The sequence below is a fragment of the Hyperolius riggenbachi genome, chromosome 4 (genome assembly GCF_040937935.1).
Source record: "Hyperolius riggenbachi isolate aHypRig1 chromosome 4, aHypRig1.pri, whole genome shotgun sequence".
NCBI lineage: Eukaryota > Metazoa > Chordata > Amphibia > Anura > Hyperoliidae > Hyperolius > Hyperolius riggenbachi.
In genome coordinates this window covers 32,667,183-32,676,524 of record NC_090649.1, presented here as the reverse complement: position 1 = coordinate 32,676,524, position 9,342 = coordinate 32,667,183, and the positions used below count along the sequence as shown (strand labels likewise).

At 45.4% G+C, this 9,342-nt stretch overlaps 1 long non-coding RNA gene across 1 annotated transcript; it reads left to right on the top strand.

The window, feature by feature from the left end:
* The first annotated feature begins 511 nt into the window (after positions 1-511).
* On the top strand, positions 512-8,575 carry LOC137570327 (uncharacterized). The gene is made up of 3 exons (XR_011031001.1): positions 512-557; positions 4,198-4,284; positions 8,270-8,575. It is a non-coding gene; the product is annotated as an uncharacterized lncRNA (long non-coding RNA).
* The last annotated feature ends 767 nt before the right edge of the window (positions 8,576-9,342 follow it).

Below are 9,342 nucleotides of genomic sequence, written 5' to 3'. Positions count from 1 at the left end.
GGGAGCGAGGACACGGCAACGCAGGCGCAATGGTTTTCAGACTTTAAAGTCTGAAATTCCATAAGTGAACTGGAGGTGGGGATTGGAGCATCGGTAAGTGGCTGCGCAGGCACAGGATGTCTGCGGGGGACCATTAGAAGCCCCGGGTAAGTTCAACTCATTTTCCCCCGACCCCCCTACAGTATCCTTTTAAGTATGCACGGACCTGTTGAAGGCAGCTTAGGGTGGGTGGTGCTTAGTGCGGTGGTTGTGTGCGAACACAATTCTTTTGAGAATTGGGGGTTTTCTGGTTTTAACTATTTAGTAGATTGGGGTCATTGCTTCCTCTACTGGCAGCTGCATTAACCTTTTTAGGACAACTCGTATTTTTGTGATATACTCTAGAAACAAAAAAATCTGTGATGAAAAAATGTATTGTTATCACTAATGTGAATACATAAATGCGTATATAAATAAGAAAATGATTGAAATCACACATTCCCAAAAAAGTGACTTTATATCGTGTTTCTTTTCAGGGAGTATTTTTCTTAATATTTGGGTGCCTTATGGATAAAAAGGTGAGCTAAAAATATATACTGTATCTATAGCGTGAAAATGGATAAATATATATAAAATGACCATCTTACAATAGCTATGGTGGGAAGCCTTTGGTGATTATTAACGGTAATACACTTTTTCAAAGGTAAAAAATGAAACTCCTTCGCTCTGAAAACACACACGTCAGGTTAGCGTTTGAATGCAGCTTTAACTCAAGCAGAAATCATTTTTAATTGGACAGGACAAAACCCACATCTATAGGGCGATCTTTATCAATCAAGATTTTTATTGCAATCTTGTCTACTGTCTGGACCTGATAAACGATCCACATCAGGAAGAGAATAATTATTCACCTGATCTATAGTGTGTTCGCAGATTTACCATCCAATCACATAAAAGCACCATGCTTCACCTGTTGCTGGGTAGACGTTACAGGCCATCACTTCCTGGAACCTGTATACAGCAGGTAGAGTAGACAGACCCAGAGAAGGTTCATGAACAGGGATGCTCAAATCCAATCCGCATGAAATCCGGATAGTGGTGATCCAGATTTCATCCTGTTAAATTCAAGTCACCTGTGCGGGCTGGGCGGGGGGGGGGGCGTCAATCTTACCTATCATGACGTCTTCTTCTTCCGTCCCTCAGCGCCTCCCATGATGCGGTCCAATCCGGCGTCACATGACTCAACCCGGAAGGAGGAAGTGCTTTTAGTCACGTGACGCCGGATTGGAGCGCATCGTGGGAGGCGCCGAAGGACTGACGAAGAAGACGTCATGATAGGTAAGATTAAACCCCCCGCCGAGCCCGCACAGGTGACTTGAATTTAACAGGATGAAATCCGGATCGGATTTGAGTATCCCTGTTCATGATGGCTGCCTCAGGGCTCGTTCACCCTGAGGCCGTTTTTGCCTTTTTTCAAGCGTAGGTGATTTTCAAAATCGCCCTAAAAACGTTTATGCAATGATTCTCTACAAGAGAGTTCACATCTGAGCAGTTAGTTTCCGATCCGCTCAGAAAAGCGCTGCCTGTACCATTTTTGAGGTGTTTTTGCCTCAATGGAAAGTATAGGAAAAACGCAAAACGCTCACAAAAATCGCTTCGTGCAGCGATTGCGTAAACGTTTTTAAGGGTCAAAGCGTTCACTTCCTGACTTGCGTCAGGGAGTGGATTACAAAACTGTTCTGGAAAAGTGCTTAGAAAACCGCTTTTACCAGAAACGCAGCGAGCAGTGGAGCGCCGAGGGGAAAAAAATTGCTTTAAAAAAAAATCACAAAATGCTTGCGTTTGCGATTTAAGATGTGAAGAAGGCCTCAGAGCTTGAGAACACTAAGGGCCCGTTTCCACTAGTGCGGTGCGATTTCTTTACAGAAAATGCATGCGGATGCGATTTGTAAATGCATTTGTATGCAAATTTTCATCCAAATTCACATGCGTTTTAGTGTATTTTTGTAGGTATGTGATTTTAACCATGTCAGTGCTTGTGTGCTTTTACATTGATTTTACACGAAAACGTATGCAAATTCGCATGGAAAATTCGCATAGTGAAAACGCTATGCAAATTCCTATTAATTACATGACATGTGAATCGCACACTACCCTTGCAGTGTGCGGCTTCTGAAGGCTCTGTTGTGCAGATTTTTCCTGCACAGTCCACCGCACAGATTTCCTGACAAGTGGAAACAGGCCCATTGACTATTATTGGCTATGCGAATCTGCATGCAGAAAACGCATGCAGATTCGCTCTAGTGCAGGGGTCTCAAACTCAATTTACCTGGGGGGCCGCAGGAGGCAAAGTCAGGATGAGGCTGGGCCGCATAAGGGATTTCACAATCGCGGCGCATTGCCGCCTCTGCCCGCCCCTCTCACTCTTCCTTCACAGAGAGGGGCGGGGAGAGGCGGCGATCCGTGCGGCGATTGACGTCAGGAGGGGCAGAGCTACAGCTGAAAGCTCTGCCCCTTCCAGGAAATGCCGGCGGATTGCCTCCAGGGCGATTTGGGGGCTCTGCAGCCCTCATTTAGCGGCGGGGATGCGGCGGATTACTTGGGAGCACTGAAGCAAACTATAAGGAAGCTTTTGCTGGCGAGGGCCACAAAATATTGTATCGAGGGCCACAAATGGCCCGCGGGCCGTGAGTTTGAGACCCCTGCTCTAGTGGAAACGGGCCCTAAGAGAAAGTAAAAGGACTACAAATAAAGTTAGTGGAGACTTAAAGGACAACTGAAGCGAGAAGACTATGGAGGCTGCCATGTTTATTTCCTTTTAAACAATACCAATTGCCTAGCAACCCTGCTGGTCTGTTTGGCTGCAGAAGTGTCTGAATAACACCAGAAACAAGTATGCAGCTAATCTTATCAGATCTGACAATAATGTCAGAAACGCCTGATCTGCTGTATGCTTGTTCAGGGTCTATGGCTGAAAGTATTAGAGGCAGAGGATCAGCAGGACAGCCGGGCAACTGGTATTGCTTAGAAGGAAATAAACATGGCAGCCACCATATACCTCTCTTCAGTTGTCCTTTAAAAACTTTAGATAAACATGATGGATTTCCTTAACTGGCATGATCTGAATACAGTATAATACCATTATAATAAACTCAACCATAGTAAACATTTGGGTAACTCTCTCTCCAGTTCCCCGCCAGTCTCCATTATAAGTCTAATGGAGAGCAACACCTGGTATAGTAAACTCTGATATAATAAAACTTCTGTTATAGTAAACCTGTTTTTGGCCCCTACGTGACATTGACTCTGGATATAGTAAACAGTGGGCGGTGCATGCGTCATGTCAGTGGGCGGTGCATGCATCATGACAGTGGGCGGTGCATGCATCATATGACAGTGGGCAGTGCATGCGTCATATGACAGTGGGCAGTACATGCATCATATGTCAGTGGGTGGTGCATGCGTCATATGTCAGTGGGCGGTGCATGCATCATATGACAGTGAGCGGTGCATGCGTCATATGACAGTGGGCAGTACATGCATCATATTTCAGTGGGCGGTGCATGCATCATATGACAGTGGGCGGTGCATGCGTCATATGACAGTGGGCGGTGCATGCATCATGTGAAACCCATGGTTGGCTGCTCTCTTCAGGCTGGTTGCAGGTGAGTTGATGCCTGATAACAAGAAGAATGGCACCGCCACTAGAAGCAGCCTGGGGAAAATGAGAAATGATGTAAATGTAAACATAAGAGGATGCAGCATTTCCACTTTGCAATCACTGATAAAATTATCGTCACAGTCCTCCCACTGGATTGTATGCACTCCCGGGTATCTCTCTCTTCTTGTTAGCGATGACGCTCCTGGTAGCGTGTGGAGCACAGTACAGGCTACTCTCACTTGTAGTGCAGATCAGAGCAGCCTACTCGCTGCAAAACTAAGGAGAGCAGAGTGTGAAGTCCCGCCTGCAGAGGTATCGGATCCACTCACATTACAGATACAAGTGGCTTATTATGATTGGCTGAACATTTTGGCTGTTAGAACCATAGACTTACTATTGCAATGCTATATTCTGGGTTAAGATGCCCCATAAAGTGGCAACACACCACTGTGAGCCTAGCCTGCAGGTTCACATGTATAGCAATAAGATCATGTACAAGGATTGCCTTCAGCTCTCGTTGATTGAAGATTAATTACATGTACGTGATTTACCCACAGGTGATGGCAGCCATTTCAAAACGACTCCGAATATTCCTGACACTATTTCCCCCGATGGGCTGCTGTGAGAAATACTCTTATGATGTGGTGAGCATTTCTTGTGTAAATCTCACTTTACATGCAGCTAGCTTAACCACTTCAGCCTTCAGTCGTTTTCACTTTATGCATCCGAGCAATGTTCACCTCCCATTCATTAGCCTATAACTTTCACTACTTATCACAATGAACTGATTTATATCTTGTTTTTTCCACCACCAATTAGGCTTTCTTTGGGGGGGGGGGTACATTTTGCTAAGAGCCACTTTACTGTAAATGCATTTTAACAGGAAGAATAAGGACAAAATGGAAAAAAATGCATTATTTCTCAGTTTTCGGCCATTATAGTTTTAAAATAATGCATGCCTCCACAATTAAAACTCACGTATTGTATGTGCCCATATGTCCCGGTTATTACACCATTTAAATTATGTCCCTATCACAATGTATGGCGACAATATTTTACTTGGAAATAAAAGTGCATTTTTTCCGTTTTGCATCCATCACTATTTACAAGCTTATAATAAAAAAAAAATATATAAATATTTCATGTTTACATAGATATTTAAAAAGTTTAGAGCCTTAGGTAAATATTTGTGGTTTTTTTTATTGTAATTTTTTTTATTATTATTATTAAACATTTTATGTGGGTATTTTTGGGAGGGTGGGATGCAAATCATTTTTTTTTAGGACATATTGGTCTATTTTTTAATTCTTTTTTTGCATTTTCATGCAGTTAGCTTTTTGGCCACAAGATGGCAGCCATGAGTTTGTTTACAATGACATCATTGGGGGGCGCGCGGCAGCGCACATGGCCTCCTGGGCGTAGCTAGTACGTCCAGGAGGCCAAAGTAGTTAAAGTACGTCTGCAGTGAGGAGAATACGAAGGCTGCTATATTTATTTATTTTTAAACAATACCGGTTGCCTGGCTGCCCTGCTGGCTGCAGTAGTGTCAGAATCTCACACCTGAAACAAGCATGCCGCTAATCCAGATTCAGTCAAAGCACCTGATCTGCATGCTTGTTCCGGGTCTATGGCTTTTAGAGTTAGAGTATAATTTAAAAGGAAATAAATGTAGCAACTATGCTGTGATGTTTTATCCTCTTTTTGGAGCATTAAAACTTGTGTATTGAAGAAGTGAGGCCGCCATGCCATTTGTGGAGAGATATAAAGGCGCACACACCACCAATGACTATAGGTGGAGTACATATCTGGTTTACTCAAGCTGGAGAATTTGTACTGCGCCTGCATCGGATGCTCCCGGTGATGTGGGTTGGAGTGAGAGCATGTGCAGCCACAGATGAGCAGTGGTGTTCGTCTCGATAGACGAAAAATCGATAAGTGCGCTGTGGCAGGGGGACTGGAGGATACTTGAGTGACTACAAGTATATAAATCGAGTTAGGTCCTTTTAAATAGTGAAGGGCAAAAACACAGTCCTTTTATTGGGCAATCCACCTCGCCCACTGGAGAATATTTGAGTGACGGCATGGGACAGTACGGACAGTAGAAGCCCCAGGTAAGAATTAAAAAAAAAAAGTTAAAGAACCCCTTTATTTTTCTTTCATGCATGCAAACTGCATGCCAATTGTATGCGGCTTGCACATGGGCTAGTCAAATGCCCCTCCCAACAATTCTCAGGGTACGTTTCTACTAACGCGAATTCGCATGCGTTGTCTGCATGCAAATTCGCATAATCAATACAAGTGGATGGGCCCGTTTCCACTTGTCAGGAATTCTGTGCGGTTTGCTGTGCAGAGAAAATCTGCATGGCAGAGCCATCAGAATTTCACATGCCAAATGGCGCCCCCCCCCCCCCCCCGTACGCGAATCGCCGGTAATGTAATTAAATAGGAAAACCGCAAGGGTTTTTGTCTTGTGGTTTTCCATGCGCTTTCGCGTGCGTCGTCGCATAAAAACCCATGTCAATGCTTACCGGCACTGACATGGTTAAAATCGCATAGCGCAAACCACGAGCGATTCCGCGTGAAAATCCGCATGGAAACGTGAACGAATCCGTATGCGGAGTCGTTGACGCCATTTTCACGTCAAAAACGCAACGCACAAGTGGGAACATACCCTCATCAGCCCAAGCTGCATGCAATTCCCAATAAATGTGCATGCAAACTGGAATGATTAGCCATTCACTGAACATCTCGCATCTACCGTGATCCAGTAGAGGATAACCTTAATGGACCACTTTGGCCTGAATTCGCTAAGCAGTTTAGACTAGTCTACAAATGGTTTTTAGCCTACTGATGGTTTGGTGTCATGTTTTAGACCTGGTCTAAGGCCCAGTGCACACCAAAAACCGTTAGCAGATCTGCAAAACACTAGAGGCTTTTGAAGCAGATTTCAGAGCGATTCTAGACATGTTTAGAGACATTTTTTAAGCATGACTAGCGTTTTCTGGAGCGTTTTTGTGTAGCAGATTACAAATATTGTTACAGTAAAGCTGTTACTGAACAGCTTCTGTAACAAAAACGCCTGGAAATCCGCTCTGATCTGGCGTTTTTCAGAGAGGTTTTTCACTTTCCTATACTTTACATTGAGGCAGAAACGCCTCAGAAATCTAAAAAATGCTGTAGCCCCGAGTTTGCGTTTATGGAAAAACGAGCCGCTCTGGTGTGCACCAGCCCATTCACTTCCATTAGCCAATCGGTTTCCCCCTGCAGGTGTTTAACAAACCGCTCCAGAACCGCTCTGGTGTGCACCAGCCCTAATATTCAGTAATCACACAATTCACAAAGACAAACAAGGAGTAACCACGCCCACTTTTTCTGGCAGAGATTAGACCAGCTCATTTCTGTCTGTAAAGTAAAGGTAGCCATACACTGGTCGATTTGCCATCAGATTCGACCAACAGATAGATCCCTCTCTGATCAGAGAGGGATCGTATGGCTGCCTTTACTGCAAACAGATTGTGAATCGATTTCAGCCTGAAACCGTTCACAATCGGTGGTGGTGGTGCTGCCACCGCTCCCCCGCATACATTACCTGTTCCGCCGGCACGACTCCCCTGGTCTCTGCTGTCTTCTTCTCCGCTCTGGTCTGGTCTCCGGCATGCTTCACTTCTTCATGTCTGGGGGAAGTTTAAACAGTAGAGCGCCCTCTACTGTTTAAACTTCCTGCCAGGACAGGAAGAAGTGAAGCCTGCCGGACCCGGAGACCAGCGCGGAGAAGAAGACAGCGGAGACCAGGGGAGTCGTGCCGGCGGAACAGGTAATGTATTGCAGCTGTATTGCGTCGGTCGTCGGGCACTCGAACACCGCTAGCGACGCGCTCCCTACCCGCGGGCGATCGACGGTCATTTCCCGCACAGAGCGATCGATCTATTTGGGAAAGAAATAGATCGAAATTTAGCGTGTAGCGTGAACGATGTGACAGCAGATTCGATCCCAGTGATCGAATCTGCTGTCGATCGGCGAGGAATCAGCCTAGTGTATGGCCAGCTTAATTCTGTGAGGTATTTTAGATGTTAGGATGGAACCTTTTGAATGAATTATGAAGGAGTTTAACCACCTTAGCGGTATGGACGAGCTCGTCCATGGCCAAAACTTGATCCTCGTGCTTCTACAACTCTTGGCCATAGCCGATCCTAGTGCCCGCAGACACCTTTAGCTGTAACGGATCCTACTACACCCAGCAGCTTTGGCCTTAAACGATCCTAGTGGTTCTGGCACTTTTAGCCAAAACAAAATAAATGGTACAAAAAATGCTCATCCTCCCAGAACACTTAACCAAAACAGATCCTGGAGTTCCTGACATATTTGGCTAAAACTGATCGTGGTGCTTCTTACACTGTGGGCCAAAACATTGAATTTAATCGTTCCATTTGCAATCTGTATAGATTTTCCATGAAATGTACATAAAATATTAATCAGCTTGAACTTACTGGCATCTCAATGAGCTTCTCTACATCAGGCTCTACCCACATGGGGTACTATACTACAGAGAATAACAACACACTAGTATAACACCTCTCAGTGTAACATGCCAAGTCCAGGAACTCAAGCGGCTGTGTCATGTCTTCACAGGATCAGAAGATGGAATCATATGTGGTCACTGTGGAGACCTACAGACAAATGGAGGAAAGCTGGGAAGAGGACACTCGTAAGAAGTGCTGAGCTAAATGCAAGCATGCCGGTGTTGACGGCACATTGGCTCACGTGGAGGAGAGCAGTTAAATAGCTTGGCTACTGGCAAAGAATGGGGACAGTATGTATGCATTACGAATAGTGGGAAGTACCATTAAGACAATCAAGGCTGTAAACCTAAAAGCCTTTATAAAGCTTTGTTACAGCCCTTCTACAGTTGGTGGTTGCCAGCTGCATTCTACCCACTTACAAATCTTTTGAAACTCCACCCTTTCACGGCAAAACCACCGTGACATTTTTTGCCCGAATTGTTCAGAAGTTCTGTAACCACCGCCAACGGTGTCACCTCAACATGCCTCCAGCTTAGCAGCTATGGCCTAATAGGCGGCTGCTTTGCTGGGGTGGGCCACACATGTGGGGAAGGCCATAGACCTTTGAAACACTTGTGGCGGGGGCGGGGTGTGTGCAAAGTTTCAATAGGAGACTGATTTACGGGCAAGTGGATGAGTTTCTCCAGTCACCCACCAATTGTAGTAGAGCTGTAAAGGAGCTTGATGGATACCAGGAGCAAAATTAAGTACCAAATTAATTAGCCGAATGAGTAGCACCAAATTAACTAGTAGTAATGTTGTGAAACGTTCAATATTACAACCTAGGTCCTCTTTAAAGGACACATTTGAGGCATGAAACAAAAACGAGGTTTACTTACCTGGGGCTTCCTCCAGCCCCTGGCAGCCAATCTGTCACTCGCAGCAACTCTGGTGGCCCGGGGACCCCTTTGTTGCAGATGCAGATCTTGCCAGGTCGGCATCTTCTGCGCGAGTGCCGCTTGTGATTGCGCTCACGTGGTCAGGAGCGCCCTGCGCAGGTGCAGAAGATGCTGTCGTCAGGTCAACATCTGCAACGGAGGGGACCCAAGGCCACCGGAGCTGTGACGAGGGACAGATCAGCTGCCAGGCGCTGGAGGAAGCCTCAGGTATGTAGATTACTTTTTTTATTACTCGGGCTTGTTT